Source organism: Globicephala melas, chromosome 16 (genome assembly GCF_963455315.2).
Source record: "Globicephala melas chromosome 16, mGloMel1.2, whole genome shotgun sequence".
NCBI classification, from domain to species: Eukaryota; Metazoa; Chordata; class Mammalia; order Artiodactyla; family Delphinidae; genus Globicephala; species Globicephala melas.
In genome coordinates, this window is record NC_083329.1 from 18,768,246 (window position 1) to 18,791,235 (window position 22,990).

Genomic DNA, 22,990 nt, shown 5'->3' on the forward strand with positions numbered 1-22,990 from the left:
ACTGCAAAACCCTTGTCTTAACCAATATACTATTTCAGAATACATTAAGTGGTTATACATAATCATGTAAATAAGCAGGATTAGACACATGAACCAAGGAAAATTTCTGACAAACCAAGACTTGAAAAGGTAGGACTGACTGCTTTCTATAGTCTGAAGAAATGCTGAATAAAAAAAGCCAAAACAGAAAATCTAAATATCTGTCTTTAAAAAATTATCGCCCCCCATATAGATCACACTAGTAGTTTACTTAGCAATCTGGCATTTAAAAGGTAAATGTTTTCCAATAATATATTATTATATGTCTATATGCATAATTCATATAACCTCAAGTTCAACGAGTTCAACTATTTTCTACTGGGCTTCCCTGGTGGCACAGTGGTTAAGAATCCGCCTGCCAACGCAGGGGACACGGGTTCGAGCCCTGGTCCGGGAAGATCCCACATGCTGCGGAGCAACTAAGCCCGTGCACCACAACTAGTGAGCCTGCGCTCTAGAGCCCGCAAGCCACAACTACTGAGCCCACATGCTGCAACTACTGAAGCCCGTGTGCCTAGAGCCTGTGGTCTGCAACAAGAGAAGCCACCGCAACGAGAAGCCCGCGCACCGCAACGCAGAGTAGCCCCCGCTCGCCACAACCAGAGAAAGCCCATGCACAGCAACAGAGACCCAACACAGCCAAAATAATTAATTAAAAAAAATTATTTATTACTGAGTGGTATCTTCTGGAAAAGTATGATAAAAGCAATATATTTTATAAATTAATTTGAATTCAGTACCTTAGAGTTTAACTCTACAACCATTTAGGCCCACTTTTCCATTAATAGAATATATAAATAAATGTTTCAATAACTGACCACTAGGAAGTGATGATGCATCTCAATTTAGAAAAGAACCTGACTCAGGCATCCTTGGCCCATGCACTAATTATTAAAAACTAGCACTGACTATTCCCTTTCAGCAATATTGTCATATAATCCAGCAATCCCACTCCTGGGCATATATCCAGAGAAAACCATAATTCAAAAAATACATGTACCCCAATGTTCACTGCAGCACTATTTACAATAGCCAGGACATGGAAGCAACCTAAATGTCCATCAACAGAGGAATGGATAAAGAAAATGTGGTGTGTATATATATATATATATATATATATACACACACATATATACATACACACACACACACACACACACACACACAATGGAATATTACACAGCCATAAAAAAGAACAAAATAATGCCATTTGCAGTGACGTGGATGGCCCTAGAGATTGTCATACTGAGTAAGTCAATGACAAATACCATGATATTGCTTATATGTGAATCTTAAAAATGGTACAAATGAACCTATTTACAAAACAGAAATAGAGTCACAGATGCAGAACACAAACTTATTGTTACTAAGGGGGAAGGGGGGAGGGGTAAATTGGAAGATTGGGATTTGACATATACACACTACTATATATAAAATAGATACCTAAAAAGAACCTACTGTACAGCACAGGGAACTCTACTCAACACTCTGTAATGATCTATATGGGAAAAGAATCTAAAAAAGAGTGGATGTATGTATATGTATAACTGATTCACTTTGCTGTACAGTAGAAACTAACACAACCTTGTAAATCAACTATACTCCAATAAATTTTTTTAGAAGAGTACATGCTTATTTTTTAACTAGTTTTCTCTTGTCTAGGATAAAGAGAATTATTCAGATAAGTGAGGGGGGAACTGGATGTCCAGAGACTTTGGGAGTTCTAGCTATATTAAATTTGACCCACCTTATAATCTAATTCAGTCTCTACCCTGTATTCTCATGTTAAATGTAGGTATCACCTAGCTAGCTTCTGTCTCTAAAGGATTTTGGTTAAAAGTACTACAGAAAAACAAATGCAATTAAAAAAAAAAAGCATAAGATCCGGGGCTGTGGGTTTGGGCTCCAAATCCCTTGATTAATTACAATGTGATTTCTACTTCCCTTACATTTCTAGGCCTCAGTTTATCTGAAAAATGAGTTTGGGGAGTTATATGATCTCATAGGTACCTTAAAGCTGTAAAACTCCTACTGCTAAGTCTTCACAGAAAGTAGTTCCAAAGACCAATTTTGGGTGTTCAACACATAGTAGGATATTTAAGAATTACCTTCAGACTGGAAAATTCATTCTAACAAAATGTCCAGGTCAAAACCCAAACCCTTAGAATTACAGAAAAGATACTTCCAAAATTAAGTGTGTTCTGATTATATTTACATTCTGCGACAGTAGTTACCATCTATATATATTAAAAAGCTTACTTGGTCCACATGGCTATAGGTAATCATAGCTGCAAATGTTTGGAAATACCCTTACAATGTATTAATCACAATATGTCCTGTAATACAGTCTCAGCATTTCCCAAAACGTATTTCTACAACATCTAGTTCCATGGTCAAATAGGTTTAGAATAAAATGTGTTTCTGCTGTCTGACAGCAGAAATTATTAGTACTTTTAATATAATAATGTACTTTTTTTTTTTTTTTTTGGCTGAGTTGTGTCTTCCTTGCTGTGCGCAGGCTTTCTCTAGTTGCGGCAAGCAGGGGCTACTCTTCGTTGTGGTGCACGGGCTTCTCATCGCGGCGGCTTCTCTTGCTGTGGAGCTCGGGCTCTAGGCGCATGGGCTTCAGCAGTTGCAGCACACAGGCTCAGGAGTTGTGGCATGCAGGCCTTAGAGCATGTGGGCTTCAGTAGTTGTGGCACATGTGTCCAGCAGTTGCGGCTCACAGGCTCTAGAGCACAGGCTCAGTAGTTGTGGCTCACAGGCTTAGCTGCTCCACAGCATGTGGGATCTTCCTGGACCAGCAATCAAACCCATATCCCCTGCACTGGCAGGCGGATTCTTAACCTCTGCGTCACTAGGGAAGTACCTAGTATAATAATGTACTCTTGATGAAGAATATAATATACAAGATTTCCCAATTTATTTGCATCAGAAAACCTTTTCTGAGGAATATCTGTATCTCATAGTTTCAAGTGAAAAGCACAAATATTTAGCAGTAAATAAAAGTCACTGTTAGACAAATTAGAACACTGATAGAACTTTACAGAATTATTTAAAAATTTGATATTTAAAAAACACTGGATCAATAATTGGAGTAACAAACACTTAAAACTGAAATCTCCAATAATCTACCAGGCATTACCATTCTCTGTAAGGATATTAGAATGAGCTTTTGTATCTGGGCCTAACAAAGTAATATATTCAGTCACACAGTCATATAGGAATGGGGTGGAAAAAATATCTACCTTCTCTGAGCTGTCACCCTGCTCCTGCTAGTAGACAAAGGGTAGGTAAAACAGAACTGGGTCAAATGAATATATGTTCAAATCAGAGAACAGAAGAAAGCTTGCCCACTAAGCTATCAAGATTTTTCAAACATATTTCTTTTAATAGAGTCATTAAGTGAGGAAAATAATTGACATTTCCCTTGAAAAACAAGATGCCATTCAGAATACCAGATTATTCCAGAACTAACATGTATTATGCCAAAAGACTTAAAATAAAAAATTCTAGTGGTAGCAACTAAAGTACAAAAGTTCAATTTTCAGATTCAACTGAAAAAGGAATCAACATCTAAATAAACTAAAGAACTAAAGAGTACTCTAATTCCTAACTACAGGCATTAGTTTCTAGTCTCATTTTTAATGCTTTGTAATGTACAAGGCTTCAGAAATATAAATTAAGTAATACAATCAAACTCAAATGTTTGTGTTTTTTTTAATTAAAAAAATGATCTAAAAGAACCTCTGTAAATGAATTGTTTTCAACTTTCAGAAAACTACATCAGCACATATTTTATTCCTTGTACTTTTTCTTTTTTTCAACTGACAAAATAACTTTAATGACCTCTAAGGTTAACATTTAACTCTAAAGTCTATGATTTTTTTTTTTTTTTTTTTTTTTTTTTTTGCAGTACGCAGGCCTCTCACTGTTGTGGCCTTTCCCGTTGCGGAGCACAGGCTCTGGACGTGCAGGCTCAGCGGCCATGGCTCACGGGCCCAGCCGCTCTGCGGCATGTGGGATCTTCCCGGACCAGGGCACGAACCCGTGTCCCCTGCATCAGCAGGCAGACTCTCAACCACTGTGCCACCAGGGAAGCCCTAAAGTCTATGATTTAACCACATAATGAAGGCTACTAACACTATACATATATATATATATCTCCCTTAACATTCAAGGAAAACCTGCCATGTTAACTTTGGAATTCCTATCTACAAATACCATGGTAAATATAATTCCTGAAGATCATAAAGTATCACAAAACCCAAACAAAAGAAAGTAGATGTATACTTGAATCTCAATGAGAATACTGTATATGCAATGGAGTAACATGTGAGCTAATGAATAAAAAGCTCATTTAGGGGGCTTCCCTGGTGGCGCAGTGGTTTAACCCCTCATTTTTGGATTTCCTTCCCATTTAGGTCACCAGCAAGCACTGAGTAGAGAGAGTTCCTTGTGCTATACAGTAGGTTCTCATTAGTTATCTATATGTACGGTATATATGGCAATCCCAATCTCCCAATTCATCCCACCCACCCCCATTCCTTGTACTTTAAAAATTATCTTAATTCTGACAAAATTGGACCTACAGCCCTTATGATTTTTGGTTTAAAAATGGCAGGGTAAAAAATGATGTGACCTCTTTCTCCTCTTGAAAAAATCTCAAAACTAAGAAAACAATGAGAAACAAATACAAACTACACTTTCATCCTTAAGCACACCAGGAGACATCCCTAACCATATGTGAGAATGCAATGGGTTAAAGAGGGATGCTGGATGGTCTCAAGCAAGGGAGAAGGCTTGCAGCTTCAAATCTCAACATTATCATACCTCAGTTCTCTAAAGTACTTGGCATGGCCAGAAGATAAGGCCAACAATCCCTTGTTTGGCATATCGGAAGCTTTCACAGATTTCATTTTGCATCACTGAGACATAGGAAAATCAGAACTGAACAAGAAATCATAGAGTTTAAAAGGGTACATGTTTTCCCTGAGGTGGGGAAAAGACTATTGTACTTCAAGGATTCAAAGAGAATTCTTTGAGAATCTACACAAACTCACTGCTACCTAAAAATGAACAGGAGAAGGAAGTCAATAGCAGAAACAGCGGATCAATATGTATAGAGTCTTCAAGGTCAAAAAATCTGACCAAGAATTAATACTGAGTCTAACAATATAGTTCAGTATAAAAACAACAGGTAAATATTATTAAATATGTAAGAACTCAAGGAATATTGTTCCTATGAACTGCTCTTGAAGAAAACACTAGTTTATAAAGTTCAATCATCCAGAAGACAAGTAGAAAAACTACGACCTCCTGGGCCTCAGCACCACCCACCAGTGGCCTAACACCAAGTCTGGGACCCCGAGGTCCCACAGCCAGAGACCCCAAGACACAGCACCATGTACCAGTAGGCCAGCACTGGCACCAGGACTCAGCCTCATCCACTGTTGGGCAGGCACAAGCCCCTAGAACCCCTGGGCCTCAGCCCCACTCACCAGTGGGCCAACATCAGTCCCAGAACTATTGTGGCCCCACAGCCAGCCATGTAAAGACCCAGCCCACCCACCAACAGGTCAGGACCACCCCAGGACTCCTCTGGCCAAGTAGCCAAATGTGCCAGGACCCAGCCCCACCCACCAGCGGCCAGCAGCCTCCACAAAAGGCGGGGCCTGGCAACCAACTAGACTGGGGGCCAGCCATACCGTAGTGTGCCCATAATAGGCAGCCCACCACAACATAAGTGCTGACAGAGCCCACAAAGAGGACATTCCTAGGACTTACAGCTCTGGTGACCAGAGGGGAGTGTGCTATTGGGATCCATAAGACATTTCCTATATAAGGCCACTATTCCAAGATCAGGAAATATAACCAATCTACTTAATACATAGAAATAAAAGTAGCAAATTAAGCAAAATCAGGGGAACAGAGGAATATATCCCAAATGAAGGAACAAGTTAAAACCCCAGAAGAACTAAGTGGAGGTATGGAATATACCCAATAAAGAGTACAAGGTAATGATCTTAAAGATGTTCAAAGAACTCCAGAGAAGAATCGATAAACACAGTGAGAAGTTTAACAAAGAGTTAGAAAATATGAAGAGCAACCACAGATGAAAACGATAACTGAAATAACTAATATATTAGAAGGAATCAACAGTAGATTAGATGATACAGAGGAATGGAGCAGCAAACGAAAGTCAGAGTAGAGGAAATCACTGAAGCCGAAAAGAAAAAAGAATAAAAAGAAATGAGGACAGTTTAAGAAACCTCTAGGACAACATAAAGCATACTAACATTCACATTATAGGGATCCTGGAAGGGGGTGAGGGTTGGGGGTGGCGCAGAGAACATATTTGAGTACATAATAGTTGGAAACTTCCCTAACCTGGGAAAAGAAACAGACATCCAGGTCCAGAAAGCACAGACAGCCCCAAACAGGACCAACCAAAAGAGGACCACACCAAGACACACTGTAATTAAAATGGCAAAAATTAAAGATAAAGGGAGAATATTAAAAGCAGCAAGGGAAAAGCAACAATTTATGTACAGGGAACTCTCATAAGACTACCAGCTGTTTTTCAGCAGAAATTCCACAAGTCAAAAGGGGATGGCATGATATATTTAAAGAGATGAAAGAGTAAAACCTACAATGAAGAATACTCAACCCAACAAGGCTTTCATTCAGATTTGGAAGAGAGATCAAAAGTTTTACAGACAAGCAAAAGCTAAAAGAGTTCAACACCACAAAACCAGCTTTACAAGAAAGGTTAAACCCACAACTAGAAATATGAAAATTACAAAAGGAAAAATCTCATTGGTAAAGGGAAATATACAATAAAGGTAGTAGATCAATAAAACTTGTAGGAAGGTTAAAAGACAAAAGTAGTAAAATCATCTATATCCACAACAAGTAATTAAGGGATATGTAAAACAAGAAGATACAAAATATCTTACACCAATCAAAACAGTAAATGAGAGAGGGGGAGTAAAAATGGAGGGTTGTTAAAATGCATTCAAACTTGAGATCAGAAACTTAAAATACTCACATACATAGGTATAGATTGCTGTAATATAAACCTCATAGTAACTACAAACTAAAAATCTATAATAGATACATACACAAAAAAGAGGAAAGTATCCAAACATAACACTAAGGATAGTCACCAAACCACAAAAGAGCAAAAGGAGGAACAAAAAGCACTACAAAAATAACCGCAAAACAAACAAAATGGCAACAGATACATACCTATCAATAAATACTTTTAATGTAAATGGACTAAATGCTCCAAACAAAAGACATAGAGTAGCTGAATGGATACAAAAACAAGACCCATATATATGCTGCCTACAAGAGACTCGTTTCAGGTCTAAAGACACACACAGACTGAAAGCTAGGGAATGGAAAAAGGTATACCATACAAATGGAAAATCAGGGTAGCAATATTTATATCAGACAAAATAGACTTTAAAACAAAGACTGTGACCAGAGACAAAGGACATTACATGACGATAAAAGGATGAATCCAAGAAAAAGCTATAGTAACTGTAAATACATATATGCACCCAACGAAAGAGCAGCTAAATACATAAGGCAAATATTAATAGATATAAAGAAAAAAACTGACAGTAACACAGTAATAGTAAGGGACTTGAATACCCCACTTACATCAATTGACAGATCATCCAGACAGAAAAATCAATAAGGAAACACTGGCCTTAAATGACACATTTGACCAAATGGATTTAATAGCTACATAGAGAACATTCTGTGCAAAAAGCAGCAGAATACACACTCTTTTCAAGTACATATGGAACATTCTCTAGGATACATCACAAGCTAGGCTACAAAACAAGTCACAGTAAATTTAAGAAGAATAAAATCATATCAAGTTTTCCAATCACAAGGCTATGAGACTAGAAATCAACAACAAGGGAAAAAAACTGCAAGAAGCACAAACACATGGAGGCTACACAATATGCTACTAAACAGTCAATGGATCATTGAAGAAATAAAGTGAAATAAATAAAATAAATACCCAGAGACAAATGAAAATGAAAATACAATGAAGCAAAATCTATGGGACATAGCAAAAGCAGTTCTCAGAGGGAAGCTTACAGTGATACAAGCATACCTCAGGAAACATTAAAAATCTCAAATAAACAACCTAACCTTACACCTAAAGGAATTAGAAGAAGAAATAACAAAACCCAATGTTAGCCAAAAAAAAAGAAATCATAAAGATCAGAGCAAAAATAAATGAAATAGAGACTAAAAAACAATAGAAAAGATCAATGAAACTAAAAGCAAGTTCTTGAAAAGAAAAACAAAATTGATAAGCATTTAGCCAGACTCATCAAAGAGAGGGCCCAAATAAATAAAATCAGAAATGAAAAAGAAGTTACAACTGACACCACAAAAATACAAAGGATCACAAGAGATTACTATGAACAAACATACACCAGTAAAATGGACAACACAGAAGAAAAGGACAAATTCCTAGAAATGTACCATCTCCCAAGACTGAATCAGGGAGAAACAGAAAATATGAACAGACCAATTACCAGGAATGAAATCAAATCATTAATCAAAAAATCCCCAACAAAGTCCAGGACCAGAGAGCTTCACAGATGAATATTACCAAACATTTAGAGAAGAGTTAATACATATTCTTCTAAAACTACCCCAAAAAATGGCAGAGGAAGGAATGTTTCCAAACTCATTCTATGAAGCCAGCCATCACTGATACCAAAACCAGACAAAAAACACTGGAAAAAAAAAAAAAAAGATTACACCCAATATCACTGATAAACAGAAGCAGAAATCCTCAATGAATGAAATATTAGCAGACCAAATTCAACAACATATTAAAAAAATCATACACCATGATCAAGCGGGATTTCTTCCAGGGGTACAACGATGATAGTTCATTATCCACAAATCAATCAGTGTGATACACCACATTCAGAAATTAGGGACTAAAAATCATATGACCACCTCAATAAGATGCAGAAAAGCTTCTGACAAAATCCAGCATCCATTTATGATAAAAACTCTCAACAAAGTGGGTACAGAGGGAACATATTCTAACATAATAAAGGCCATTATGACAACCCTAACATTACACTCAATGGTGAAAGCTGAAATCAGTTTTTCTAAGACCAGGAACAAGACTTGCTGCTTTTACTCACATATTATAGGAAGTCCTAGCCACAACAATCAGAAAAGAAAAAGAAATAAAAGGAATCCAAATTGGAAAGGAAGTGGTAAAACTGTCACTGTTTGTAGATAACATGATATTATACATAGAAAATCCTAAAGACACCATCAAAAAAACCACTAGAACCCATTAATGAATTCCATAAGCCTGCAAGATACCATATTTACAGACAGAAGTCTGTTGCTTTTCTATACACTAACTAAACTATCAGAAAGAGAAATTTAAGAAAACAATTCCATTTACAACAGCATCAAAAAGAATAAAATACCTGGGAATAAATCTAATTAACGTGGTAAAAAAAAAGACCTGTACCCAGAAAACTATATGACTCTGATGAAAGAAACTAAAGATGATACAAACAGATGGAAAGATACACCATGCTCATGGACTGGAAGAATTAATATTTTTCCATACTACCCAAGGCAGATTCAATGCAATTCCTATCAAAACACCAATGGCACTGTTCACAGAATTAGAATAAATAATTCTAAAATTTGTATGAAAACATAAAAGACCCCAAAAAGCCAAAACAATCTTAAGAAAGAAGAACAAAGCTGAAAGTATCATGCTACCTGATTTCAAACTATACTACAAAGCTACAGTAATCAAAACTGTATGGTACTGGCACAAAAACAGACACATAGATCAATGGAAACAAAGGGAGAGCTCAGAAATTAAGCCCATGGACTTATGGTCAATTAATCTACAACAAAGGAGGCAAGAATACACAGAGGGGGAAAAGACATCCTCTTCCATAAACGGTGTTGGGAAAACTGGACAGCTACAAGCAAAAGAATCAAACTAGACTTTCTCAGACCGTATACAAAAATAAATTTAAAATGGATTAAAGACTTAAATATAAGACCCTGAAAGCATGAAACTTTTACAAGAAAACAAGCAGTACACTCTTTGACACCGGTCTTAGAAGTATTTTTTTGTATATGTCTCCTCAGGCAAGGGAAACAAAAGCAAAAACAAACAAATGGGACTACATCAAACGAAAAGCTTTTGCATTAGTGAAGGAGACTATCAATAAAATGAAAAGGCCACCTACTGAATGAGATTAGATATTTGCAAATGATATATCTGATAACGAGTTAATATCCAAAATATATAAAGAACTCATACAACTCAATGCCAATAAAACAAACAACCTAATTAAAACATGGGAAGAGAACGTGAATAGATATTTTTCCAAAGAAGATACGGATGGCCAACAGGTACATGAAAAGATATTCAACACCTTCAATCATCAGGGAAATGAAAATCAAAACCACAATGAGATATCACCTCACACCTGTCAGAATGGCTGTCATCAAAAAGACAACAAATAACAAGTGTTGGAGAGGATGCGGAGAAAAAGGAATCCTTGTGCACTGTCAGAGGGAATATATATTGGTACAGCCACTATGGAAAACAGTATGGAGGTTCCTCAAAAAATTAAAAGTAGAACTACCATGTGATCCAACAATTCCACTCCTGGGTATTTACCCAAAGAAAACTAATTTGAAAAGATATATGCATCCCTATGTTCACTGCAACATTATTTATAATAGCCAAGATATGTAAACAACCTAGGTGCCCATCAAATAGGTGAATGAATGTGGTATATACAATGGAATATCACTCAGTCTTAAAAAAGTATGAAATCTTACCATTTATGACAACATGGATGGACCTAGAGAATATTATGCTAAGTGAAATAAGTCAGACAGAGAAAGACAAATACCATATGATTTCACTTATATATGAATCTAAGAAACAAAACAAATGAACAAACATAACACAACAGAAACAGAGTCACAGATACAGAGGACAGGTGGTTGCTTACAGGGGTGGAGGAGAAGAGAAATACGTGAGGGAGATTAAGAGGTACAAACTTTCAGTTACAAATTAAATGAGTCACGGGTCTGAAATGTACAGTATGTACATTATAATGTACAGTACAATTACATAATATCTTTTTATGGTGACAGATGGTAGCTACACTTATCATAATGATTATTTTGAAATGTACAGAAATAGCAAATCACTATGTTGTGTACCAGAACTAACACAGTCCTGTAGGTCAATTATACTTCAAAAACAAACCAAAAAAACCTGAAAGAAAAATAGATCAGATCTGGGGTTACCATAGGGGGAGGGGAGATTAGATGAAGGCAGTCAAAAGGTACAAACTTCCAGTTGTAAGATAAACAAGTACTAGGGATGCAATGCACAGCGTGATAAACATAATTAACACTGCTATATGTTACATATGAAAGTTGTTAAGAGAGTAAATCCTAAGAGTTCTCATCACAGGGAAAAAAAAGTTTTTCTATTTCTTTAATTTGTACAAATCTTTAATTCATATCTATATCAGATGATGGATGTTCACTAAATCTATTATGGTAATCATTTTATGATGTACATAAGTCAAATCATTATGCTGTACACCTTAAACTTACACAGGGCTGTATATCAAGTATATCTTAATGAAACTGGAAGAAAAAAAAGAAAAACTACTGACAAAAGGACAAGTTTTGAGCATAAATTCCATTTCATTATTGGTCTTAGAATTTTAAAAAAAAGAGAGATGTTTATGGCTACAGAATATAATGTATATATTACAATCCCAACAATGCTGTCATATAACCAACAAAAACTGGAGAGGAAATGGACTAAGGTATGCTTACACCTTTATACTGTACGCTTTATACCTTTAAGTATACTTCAATTGTTACAGCTCGATCTATGTCTTAATCTCTTAGCTATAAAAGATGAGGAAATAAGCATAAATATAGATAGTATAATATAGATGAACTAAATACACTCATTAAAGGAAAAAGTCTGATAGTAGATCACAAAACAAAATATAACTATGCATACTAGATTCACCCCACCTCGCCCAAATTTGAAAGAATGAAAATGAAATACAGGCAGATTCTATATGTTCAAAATGACATAGGTATTATATAGACACAAGAATATTCACTGTAACACTATATGTAACAATATATTCAAACAACCTAAATATCCATCACCAAGGGCCTGGTTACATAAATTATTTTTTTATTCAGTGAAATATTATGTAATTATTTAAAAGAATGGGGCAACAACCATGTACTGGTATTAAACAATTGAGATAGTAAAGCATACTGGCTAATAGTAAGGACTCTGCAGACAGACTGCTGGAGTTGAAATTCCAGCTCCACAACTTATTAGCATTTTACTTAAAGTTTCTATGCCTCAGTTTCTTCCTCTGTAAGAAGGGGATAAATAATATTATCACAACTCTCAAGGTTGTGAAGAAGATTAATAATGAATACCAAAATGCTTTTTAGAACAGGGCCTAGAACATACAAAGCACTGCATAAGTATTAGATTAGTTATAGTTAAGTGAGAAAAACCCAGCTGTAGAACAGCATAGTATGCTATCATTTATGCAAAAATTAATATATTAACATATGCTTATATATGTATAAATTATCTGTAGAGGTACACACAAAACTGATAGTGGTTTCCTAGGAAGGGAAACCAGGCAGAAGAGGTTTCAGAGTGGGAGAGATTTGCTTCACATGTCTATATCTTTTGGACTTTGTATCATAAGCATATACTGATCAGATAAAAATCAGTACTTAAAAATCAGTACCCTTAAAAACGTTAAGGAATCTAGGATGACTGAACACAATGCTAGTTTTCTGATTAGTTCTCTGACTACTATGCCTAAGGTACGTTTACTCAGATCAAAGGTCATAAATAGCAAACTCTCAGAGACAAATGTATTTCTTCAAAGTACCTATGAAAGTTCAGATATTTAATATGTTACTACATAATATACAAAGGGTATTTATCTTTGGAGACAACACTACGAATACAAATGTTAAAAAGTGTTCATAGCAATGTGCATATAAATAGCAAAACATTAGAAATAACCTACATGTACATCAGTAGTCTCAATAAATTATGGTGCCACACAATGGAGTATCATTTAGACATTTAAAATGACAGCATATACGTGCAGTATAAATTTATGTATAAAATTATAACTTTGTTCATAAATGATAAACAGTAAATTATGGACTCTTTCTATACAAGAATACAGATATAGTTCGTTCCTTTTCATTGCTATAATTTGTGGTATGACTACACCATAATTTACTTAATCATTCTCATATCAACTGACATTTAGGTTGCTTCTATTAGCCTTTTTTTTTTTTTGGCCAGTACAAACAATGCTTCAACCAACATAAATCTTCATACACAGGAACCAGTATTTCCATAAAGCAGATTCCTGAAAGCAGACTGTTTGGTCAAATCTAATGTGCATTTTAAATATTTATGGGTAGTTCCAAACTGTCTTTTTCTAAAGAGAGGGCATCAATTTATACTCTCCCAATATTGCCAATTATTATTTGTTCTCGTTTTTGTCAATCTGATGTATGAAAAATGATATATTATCTAATCTATACTTCCTTGATTAGTGAGGGTGAACAAATCTTTCCATTCTTTCACTGTTTGTGGTATTCAGACAAAAAACAGACCATAGCTACACTATTTTTAACACACATTGTGGTTTAAATTTTTCTTACAGTGCCAATATTTAATAAATGGGAGCTTCACATACAAATTCAGACCTCTACTTTCATTTTTAAAAATTCAAAAAAAGTGGGCACCACTGGGTTAACATTTCTTAATGACAAAAAGCAACTGGTGCTAAATAGAAGTTGTGCCCACCCAGTGCTCTCCAACTTAACAATCTCATATATTAACCTTACTGAGTTCACTTATGTTACCTGCCTGATCTCCTGTAGGAATTTAAGTTTAGCACCCCATTACTATTGAGTTATTTGTTTACATACTAGTTATCAGAATTCTTCCAATGAAGGAGATATATATGTGTGTGTGTATATATATATGCATATATACACACATACATATAAATACATGTAATTATATATAATATTTTCTCTCGATTTTTAACTTAATCATATTGTTCATCTATCTATATATATAAATATATATAAAATCTTAAAGTCTAAAAAACACCCATCAAATGATAGCAATGTTTACCCTTGGTTATTAGGATGGCTTTCACTTTTATTTATCTCTGTATTATTTTTTTAATATATACAATAAGCATTCCCTCCTTTTATAATCAGGGAGGGGGGAAAAGGTATGTTCATTTTGAAACAGAAAATGATAGTTTGGTTATGTTCACTTTTAACCTGACAAAGGATAATAAAATGTATTTATAAAGAAAACCTGAATATATAATACAAGAGGAGCTCAACATAATCAAAGCCCATTTAAATTAGTCTACAACAGCTCATGAGGAACTAAATATATTCAATACTTCAGATGTGAATTGTAATGTACATTGTTTTACAAGAGATATTCAAAAGTACCTGGAGTGATCTGATTCACACTGAAGTTATAAACCAAGTTTTTGAATATTGGCAGTTCAGAAACCAGTCTTTCCCTCCATTTATGAATATTTCAATTTTTATAAATATAAAAACTGTATTTTCATCCAGTCAACATTTTATTTAATACATACTAAATGCTATGCACTGTGCAAGATGCTAAGTATGCAACAATAACAAGGCAAAGTCCTTACCTGTAAGCTCACCAACAAGTGGAAAAGGCAAAAAACATAGTGTGGTAAGAGCTGTTGAAGCACAAAGAGAAGGCACTTAAACCAGCCTTGGAGTTTGGGGGACTCAGGCTTCTTCTTAAAAGAGATAACATCTAAGAAGGAATCAACTAAAAAGAGTGGGAGGGAGTCAGGAATCCTGGAATCATCCTGACTCCTCTCTCTCCTTCAACTTTCATATCCTAAAAATCACTAAATCCTACCCATTCTTCCCATAAAACTTCTCCTGACTCTTCAACTTCTCTTCATTCTCATTGCCACTACCCTGTTCCAGGGTACACTGAATACTCTCCTCTAATAGCTTTGTAACTGGTCTCACAACATGCACTCCCCATCCTGTCCCTAACCTAACCACTACACTGTAATTAGAGTGATCATTCAAATATTCAAATCTAATCAAGCAACTGTCCAATTTAGAACACTTGGAGGGGAGAATAGGTGGCCCCACAAACACAGCCCTCAGGATAAAATCCAAAATTCTTAGCAATAACTACCAAGCCTTTCAATATCTGGCCCCTGACTTCGCCTGCCATAACTCCAACATTCCCCACCTTGTCCTCTGGTCACATGAACTTCTTTCAGATCCCATAGCAAGTCCTGCTATCTCTTGTCCCCAGGACTTTGCATGAGCTATTTCATTCGACCAGAAGCAGGTTTACAGTTCTTCATTGAGCTAACTCCATGTATCCTTCAGATCTCAGTTCAGAAGTCAGGGAAGCCTTTCTTGACTACTCAAAAGCCTTTCTGAATACTGCCTCCCCCCGCTCTGTGCTCCCATTTAAAACTCCCCCATTAGAATATTTTTCACACTGTATCATATCTGTCAGGTTAGTTGTCTGACTCTCTCATTTAAAGTAGTGGGAAAACAGGGAGCCTTCTGTCTTTTTCACAGTTGTATCCTAATATTTATAAATAATACCTGGGAGTTATATTTACTGAAAGAATTATAAATATTTGTTAACTTGGCTTTATCTACCCTACTAAATAGCAGCCTCCTTACAATTTCTACTCTAAAGTACTTTACAACTTCAAAGATACTATTAACTTTTTGTTAAGCACTCAATAAGCATGTATTAAACACTTGCTGAAGACAGTTGAACAATAAGCAAAGACAAAAACCTTGTCTCATTGCAAGGTTTCCCTATATTCTACCTAAAATTAACTCTAAATCACTCCGATTTTTTAATGAATACCTAAAAATGGCAACATTTCAACTATTTTCCTTTGTTTTTAAAGATCTGAAATGCTCCTTACTCTTTTACATAGTTTAAAGGACAATAAACTGCTCTCCCCTCCAAATCACATAAAGCTATATATTTTTGCAGTTCAAAAGTCAAAAAAAGGAATCTTCAAAACTGGAAGACCAAAGATCAAGAAAGCATCCAAAATTAACATGTTCAAGGGAATGTTATTGTTCAGAGAGAAATGGAAAAACACATCCTTAAACAGCATGAGTGAACATGAGGTGAGAGTACTTTTCATGGAGGCTAAAGAAATAGCTGTAAATAAAGAAATAAAATGCTCTGTATTAGTCCATCTTAATTAGAATCATGCCAAGAGTGTACAACTCATAGCACCTCTAAATTCATTCATTCAGCTTTTCCCCCCTGTGGTAAAGAGGCAAGATGAAATAGTTTGGACTGACATGGAGAAGGACTAAATTTTATATAGTAGCAAATACGTGAGAGTTTTTCAAGAAATCTGGTGTTCTTTCTTATGGGAAAGAATAAGACTTATTACGTAATTTTGATTCTGAGCAAACAGAAGTTTTAAGCAAAGAATTGAAAATTTGTTTATTCAACCTAAAAGTCAATCCATAATTGAGACTACAGCCCTCTTGTATAACACTTCAACTCACTATATATATATAAATTGCAAGATTCTCCAGCAAAAGAAAAGGCAGGGGTGGGGTAGAAGGGATTTAAATGTCTCAATATGATTAAGATATAATAATAAACATCAAATATCTTGAGCAAACTTTATCTGAAAAACTCTTATGCCACACAATCTCAAAGATTTGCTTGTGAATATTTGTTTAAACTGCCTTTCTTTCCAATGAACTCAAATCGTCACACAGAACCTAAGTATTCCCAACATACACTTTACTCTTCATTTAACATGGGCTAATTGGCAATAAATCAAAAAGCTGGCTACCTAATTATCAGTGTAAAGCACAAGAGATAAAATATAATTGCTATCTTAGGTTATAGGCACTAAGGTGACTACAGTATTCACAAAGTATTTTCAACTTAAACAAATGATTTTCAGTACTTTTAAGCTAAAAATTAATTACATTTAACTGCTTTGTTTTTGTATGTATAAACCCACACATTCTTTCACTAGGTCTTATCTGATTATAAATCCTTTCCATTACTCATTCTATAAACTATTTTTCAGAAACTGTCAGAAAAAAATATAAACAAAAAAAATTTACTACACATAGCAAGATTAGAAGTGTGGTCTCAAAGAAGGTATCTTACATTCAAGCATCAGTATTTAGTAAGTTGCCATTATTATAAAACAAATAGCCTTTCTCACATTCACAGAGTTCATTTTTGAGATTATTTAGATGAAGACCGTATGTTCAACTAATTATTTATCTAGTCGTCCTAATAGCTGTTAAAATAGGATTTAAACCGTGCATTTTGGGCCTTAAAAATATAATCTTGTTATCTCTGTATTACATTTTTTAAAATATCCCAAAGCAAAAAATCCTCCTCATACAAGATAAAAAGAAATACGTTGAGCAACCCGGCCCAATTTAACTTAGGGTTAATAAAGAATTTCTCCCATCAGAAGCTACTCTAAATATTGACAGGCATCCCTCGCTTATAGTTTTGAATATACATTAAAACAAAACCCACACATTTATTTTTGTAACTTAACACATTAAATCTAACCAGTTCCCAACTGGCATGTACCATCTACTATTGTGTGACTATAACTGCAAAATATGATTCCCACCTACTTTACAGAAGCTGTGATGTAAAAAAATTCTTACACCACAAAGATGTAAATCCCATTTAGTAATGTGCAGGTTGCAAGTGATATAGTACTTAAATTATGCCAGAAAGGTAAAACATTATTTGGCCTTACTTAATTTCAATTACTCTCAGAAGCAACTCAAATATTATCAAATTGTTAGTTATAAAAACTGGATAATGGTATGGTCAGAAAAAAGATGTGTCAATTAATAAATTATTTGTATTTTTAGACATGAATCTACATTTGCAGATCATTCATCTTCAAAGAATTTGAATATAATAAAATATAGCAAAACTTCAATTATATGAAACAATTTCAACTTTCTTTGATAAAACAAAAATCTTCACGATCTTACCACAGGATCATTATTATTATATCAATTATCACAGTGTGTGTGTGTGTGTGTGTGTGTGTGTGTGTGTGTGTGTGTGTGTATGGAAATGTCAGGCATAAGTGTGCTCCTGTTGAAAAAAGGTCAGATAAGTTTTTTATATTTTTGTATGCAGATAATTAGTTATGCATCAAAGTGTTGACAGAGCTGACTCTAAAAATTATATAGCTGACTTTTAAGGCAAATTTATTGTCATTCCTTTTTCATATCACAAAAATCTTTAAACTGAGACATTTAACTCTAATATCCATTTGCTTGATATTATAATTAGTGTAGATCAACTCAGTCCCTTTTTTAATTAACAAAATAAGCTGGTAAAAGTATGTTTTACCAAATGCCTTCACAATATACTATCCTGAACAATGGATATAAACTAGTGGATTTCATTCTTTATATTTAGTTTCTAATCAGTTTCAGTGTCTGGTTCTCACAGTCTGACACAATGCTGCAACGTTTGGGTTGCACAACATTCTAGGGGAAATGTTTAAAATTATTTCCACTGAAATATTTAAGTCCTGTACACAAGCATGATGGAAATGTTTACATCAGTTGTCAAACTTTTTAAATAAAAATATTAAATTTTAATAGATTTTTTTTTAATGTTTGTGCTTCAAAAATAGTGACTCCATTTTTAAAAAGTCATTTTTCTCAAGCCCCAAAACAATTCTTGCTTTTCATGCCTTATTTGCAACCTAAAACATTACTACCTGATCTATGTCACTCACTCACTCACTGACCATCATTATATTTGATCACCTTTAGGTCCTTACTGCCCAAAGCCCGACAGTCTCACATGTTTTGGCACTTCAATACACTTTGTTCTTGTCCTAAATACTCATGTTCTGTGCGTACTACTATAAGCTATTATATAACAGGAGGTGGGAAAAATTAAAAAATATTGCAGCACTACAAACCATTTAACATGTTGAGTTTCCACAGTTGCTTAGTGGGTGTTCTGAAACTAGGCCATATTTCTAGTATTAAGAATTTCAAATCCCTACTTCCAAAGTACAGAAATAACTATTTTCAAGATTAAATCATAAAACCTTACTATTTTAAGCTCCCTGGTATATAAGCATCCCATTTCTATGAGTTTAAAACTGTAATTAACACATGGTAGATAAACCAGTATTTGTTTTAGCAACAAATAAGAAATAACTAGCTCTTTTACCTATCCTTATAATACTCAGAGAATTCAACAGGTTACAAAACTAAGACAAAATGCAATTTATATGAACCAGAACTAAAGCCCTTCAGTGAAATATCAAATTCTTTATCCCAGAAGATATAAAAAACAAAGTTGAATTAAATATAATCTATTTCAGGTCACCCAAGCAAAGAAGTAATTATGACCTGCAATCTAATTTTTCCAGTCCAGGTTACCAAGAAATACCAAAAATAAATAAATAAACAAAACTTACTCTCTTTAACAGTTTAAAAGTTGCAGAAATATTTATGTCATTTTGTCATATCGTTGCAACAGGTATGTTTTCATTCAAAACTGATGAAAACATGTTGTTACTCAATTTTACATATTTCACACCTCAGTACATAAAGAAGCACATGGTAGGTATAAAACCTACAAACTTTAAGGCAGTAATATTATACTGCACTGATTCAGTACTTTCAGACAATTATTTGCTTCAACTTGGTTTTACTCAGTAAATACTTACAATACCTATTACGTTTCGTCTCATTAAGCGAATCTTCCCAATAACAAAAGGTTAACACATTAAAATTCTTAATTGTATCATTTTAGATGGAAATCTTTCTGAACTATAATACATGCTCCTGTGTCATCTTTAACAAAATTTACTAACAGCAATTAATCTCGTCATGATCCTACATCATTTTTGCTACACTGTTCTCCATATAAAACAAATGACATCTTAAAAAGATTTCAAATGTTTATCCCATAAATTTGCCTTAAACTGCTATATTCTTTTAAATGTGTTATATCTGCTTTTTAAGTATTTTACCCTTGCTCTTATTTTCAACTTTCATGTGGCCTCGAGGAGTACCCCAGTCCTTTTTAAATTTGGTTAACAAACTTTTTTAAATTGTACATTTTAAGAGTTTAGAGAGCCCTCAATTAAGACCTAGGGGATTCTAAGAGCAGGAAATGTGTTTAAGAGCAAAAGCACTATGACAACTCTTTGTTCTTTTCAGTGGCCTGTTTGTTTGGGGGCCCGAGACTATTAATTTAAACTAATTTTCTATTAAGAGCCTACAAAGTCAAGACAGTGTATACTGGAGAAATGGTAGTAAAGGCGGCGGACATACTTGATGCTCATCATGAAGCTTACAGTCTAGCAAAAAAACAGACAAACACATCGTTACAAAAATAATTTAGTCTTATAAAAAGGAAATACAGGTGTGGTAAGGGACCTTAAAACAGGAGAACCTAACTAGAGATCAAAGGCCTCCCCAAGGATATGATATGGAGGCCTGAAGGGCAATTATAGGAAGTTAGCCAGGTGCAGAGAGCATGGGGTTGTATCCAAAGAGATGATACCAGAAACGTTTTAGTTTCCTAAAAAATAACCTTGAGATAAGTGAAATGTTATAATATTTATGAGGTAATTGCTAAAACGTGAACATTTAAAAAGGATTTCTCAGATTTCTATAATGAAAATAACAGGAAGAATCAAAACCAAAAAAAAAAAAGCAACACAAGAATTTTTAAATGGGAAAACTATGGCATTTTGGAGGGAATGAAGTTTGGAATGACAAATAAGGTCCCTCATTGTGCCCTCAAATAAGTATTAAATCATCCTATATGAAAAATTACTTAATATTCAAGTTCAGAGAACTTTTAAATCATATAAAGCCACATAAAGACTTCTACCAGGATATAACTGCTGATCATAGTCTGACTTACCTAAAGCAAACAGTGACACTTTGAAATAAGTATGAGAAGAGGTTGTTTTTGTTGTTGTTGTTGTTGTTGTTTTGTGTTTCTTTTGTGCTTTTTTTTTTGCGGTACGCGGGCCTCTCACTGTTGTGGCCTCTCCCTGTTGCAGAGCACAGGCTCCGGACGCGCAGGCTCAGCGGCCATGGCTCACAGGCCCAGCCGCTCCGCGGCATGTGGGATCTTCCCGGACTGGGGCACGAACCCGTGTCCCCTGCATTGGCAGGCAGATTCCCAACCACTGCGCCACCAGGGAAGCCCGAAGAGGTGTTTTTAATGTTCTCAGAAGAGTACATTTTAAATGTTTGTATAATAAAACCTTACCGTGAGTTCTAAGGAAGGAAATTCATAAATGTTACCTTAACATGATGCATACATGCTGAGAAATATATATTTAAATATGATTTTGAAACATTTTATCATTATCCAAGTTCTAATTCTCAGAATTATTCCACATTAGGCTGATATGTTCTTGTATTTAATTAAAATATTAATGGAAAATATACAGTTAAAAGTTTTAAATAATAATTTGGAGCAGCTCCCCAACATTAATGGAGATCCATAGTTCAAGGCCCAAATTAAATGAGGTACACAAGACAGAACAATCTCTAAAAATGATAACTTTAATGAGAGCCTACTGTATCACTTAAAAGATTAGGTCATACATGGACTCCAAACTGTTATTCCCTGCAGTTCTCCAATGGACCTTAACATCTCTAACTTCTATGCTTTTTCTACCCTCTACCTATCCAACTTATTCCTCAAGAGTTAGTTCAGGTTGTAACCTTCAGTAAGCATTGCTGGTTATACATGCAGTCTGAATCTTAACTCATCTGAGTTCTTCAGTGTATACTGCTATCAAAGCGCTTGTCACATTGTAAAACAATTTACTGTTTGTCCCGTTCATGCAACAAACCGTGAACTTACTGAAAGCAGGAAACATAGTATATTTATTCCTGTTCCCTCACAGTATGGGACACACATGGCACTCAGTAGAAGGTCTATGACATTAGTGAGTATGAAACTAGTTAGTAAGAAATATTTATAGAACAAAATTTAAAAGTTAACTTAAAGACTATCTGCAAAATTGTGAAAGTCCTGAAAGCAGGAAGGACTGTTGTACAACACAAAAGTGGACACTGAGAATGCCCAAATTTAACTGATGAAACTAACTCAAAATTCTAGACATTATCTGTGTCAGAAAAAGTCATTCCACTTTACCTCAAAGACATCAGAAAAACTAAAAGAAAAAAGACTTATCTGTCAACTGTGAAATTACTTAATTATATTTTCAAGATTTATAAATAGTGTTTGAGGGCAAATAAAATGCTTAAACTGTGTGTTCACAGTGCTATGAACATTAGAAGACAGACATGCCAAAATACTTCATAAAAGTCTTTCAGGTTCATTTCACATAGGGACCAATTATACCCTCTTTTAAGGTCACCTGTAATGTTTTAGCTTCAAGCAATTTGTTCATTCTTTCCAATAAAAAAACCTTTACCTTTTACAGCATGAACTACTTTTTGCAATCAGTTCTAATCTTTAGAAAAGTTGGAATGAGACATATAGTGTGAAATAATCTAATTAGTTCTTTAAATCTTGATAATGGCAATATCATACTTTCTCAAAAAGCACATATGTTACCAACATCTGAAGAGCCCTCTGTAATTAGAATACTAGCTGAAGAGCCCTCTGTAATTAGAATACTCTTTTCACATGTTAGAACTTTGATTTGCTGAGTTAAAGATGATGTGCTGAAAAACTGGGAATCAGGAGAAAATGCCAAAGACAGAAGGAACATTA

General features: G+C 34.7%; 1 protein-coding gene across 3 annotated transcripts in view; it reads right to left on the minus strand.

Annotated features, from left to right (window-relative positions):
• SHOC2 (SHOC2 leucine rich repeat scaffold protein) overlaps positions 1 to 22,990 on the minus strand; it is a 111,310-nt gene that overhangs the window by 84,713 nt on the left and 3,607 nt on the right. The gene's annotated exons all lie outside the window — the stretch shown is intronic.